Below are 2,301 nucleotides of genomic sequence, written 5' to 3'. Positions count from 1 at the left end.
TTTTGCTCATATTGATTCATGACTGTTCATATATTCACACAGAATCAGTCACACAGAATTATAACACTTTAAATTGATACAACATATAAGAAGATATTCATTAATTTGTGCAGTAGTTTTAACAGCTCAACTCTTGAAGGTGATCTTCATTCTACAATACTATGAAATACTGATGAAAGTATAGGCTAAAAGGTATATAGCCCATAATCGCATATAAAGATATTGTGGGGAAAATATTATTTCAGATTGTTTGAGTTATAAATGACCAAATCAACTATTAAAGACAAGTAATAATCCTGTAATAAAATCTAAATACCATTTTCATTGCTTGAAAAAATACCTCCATTGGTATGATGCTATTGTTGTTACCAAATTGTTATTGTTATTGATGTTATGGTTGTCATTATTGATATTACCAAATTGTTTACAATTTGCTCAACATCCAATACTTTCTATGCAAATTCAATAAGTCTTCCTTGAGGACAAATACCAGAGCAGATTACAATAAGAGAGTTAAGAATACGTTAAAATAATTGGTGTTGTAAAGGCAGATTCCTCAGAAAGCAGACATTCTTCTGAATAGTTGGTATTATCAAAGGTCTAGTATGTAACATAAAAAGTCTGGAGGTTCCTAATATAAAAAGTGTTAATATTTTGTCCACCCCATTAATATACATTAGGGTGACAAATATACAGTATTAGGAACACTTTTCAATATAAGGCACTCCAGTACACAACCATCACCACCCACTACAACCTCAATAATAAACATAAACTATCACATTTCTGACAATGTCAACAAAAATCGAAAATGTATTAACTTTGTAAAAGTAAAATTTATGGTAGAGCTGTCGTAGTGGATTGCAGTAGACTGCAGAGGTGTTCCTAATAAAGTGCTTGGTGAGTGCACATTCTATGGCGATGGTATGCCAAATGGGGCCGTGGGCCAAATCTGGCCCTCCAGCAAAAACATTTGACCCCTGAAGAAATCTTTTCACTTTCATAGTTTACATCACAACTTCTGTTGTTTTTCATAAATTAACTATGAATAGAAAGCAAATCTACTACAGTATTACATTTCTAGTCTGGTAGTGCAACATAGAGGAAACATTTTCATATACGAGATTTTTTTTCAAATTTGTATTAATATAAGTTATACAGTTACTTATTCTGTTGGTTCTCATCTACTAATGGGAAAAATGACACTTGCTGTTGGATAAAGCCATAAAACAGCTTCATTTATCAATTGTATTCTTAAATGAATTGACAGAAATAAAAAATAAACCAATATTTATTACATTATTGCTGACCCCTGATCTATGGTGTACACCGGTTTTATTGTGTATGCCATGAGAAAGATATTTCAGAGGTGGAATATTGTAGCTAAGCTGGTTTTAAATAATACTGAAATTAGAGCCCTGTTGGCGGATATTGGCCTATTACAGATATATTGGTGTCGGCATATATGTTATCCAATATTTGCTGATATTTTTAAAATATTTTAAAGTTATATAGGCAGCATTTTATGTATATTTGAGGCTTTTACTTAATTCAAGTTTAGTATATACGTACATGTTTTTTTTTGTTCTATGTGTGTTTTATTTATAATAATTTATAATTATTAAAATCCCAAAATCCCAGTGAAGTTTACTGTTTCAGTTCACTGATGCCATTATATACAGTAAAGTTTATTGTTAAACTGTAAAAATGTCATGCCTCCATTACATATCAAGTGTTTGATAACCACATTTGAGGCATCATTACAATAAATGTGTATTCATGTATATATTATGTATATATAAGATTATCAGCCAATATATTAATATCGGAATTTTTTTACTCACTAATATTGGTATGGGCCCCAAAAAATCCAGTATTGGTCAGGCGCTAACTGAAATTATAGGCAACCTCTTAATACTACAGTTAAATAGTCTATTTGAAATAGACAACACATCTTTGAGTATTTTTTGCAAGTTTATAGGCCTATGTGTGTCACCTTGTATAGATCTTCAGTACAGAATAGTCCAGGGGTTCTCAAACCTTTTCACGTCAAGGCCCTAAACTGATACTAATAAGACCAGGGACTCCCATCTGATGAAATTTTTGGTTTTAGTCTTTTATTACAGAAAATGTATGAAACCAATGACTAAAATATTCATATATTCTGTTATTACTTATGGATAGAATAATAGTGAAAATAAATTATTACCATTTTTGTTGGGGACCCCCTGGAACCTTGAGGGTACCCGGACCCCACTTTGAGAAGCACTGGAATAGTCTACAGTTCTGTTACAAGTGTTT

Source organism: Thunnus albacares, chromosome 9 (genome assembly GCF_914725855.1).
Source record: "Thunnus albacares chromosome 9, fThuAlb1.1, whole genome shotgun sequence".
Taxonomy (NCBI): Eukaryota; Metazoa; Chordata; class Actinopteri; order Scombriformes; family Scombridae; genus Thunnus; species Thunnus albacares.
This window is presented reverse-complemented; position numbering follows the sequence as displayed.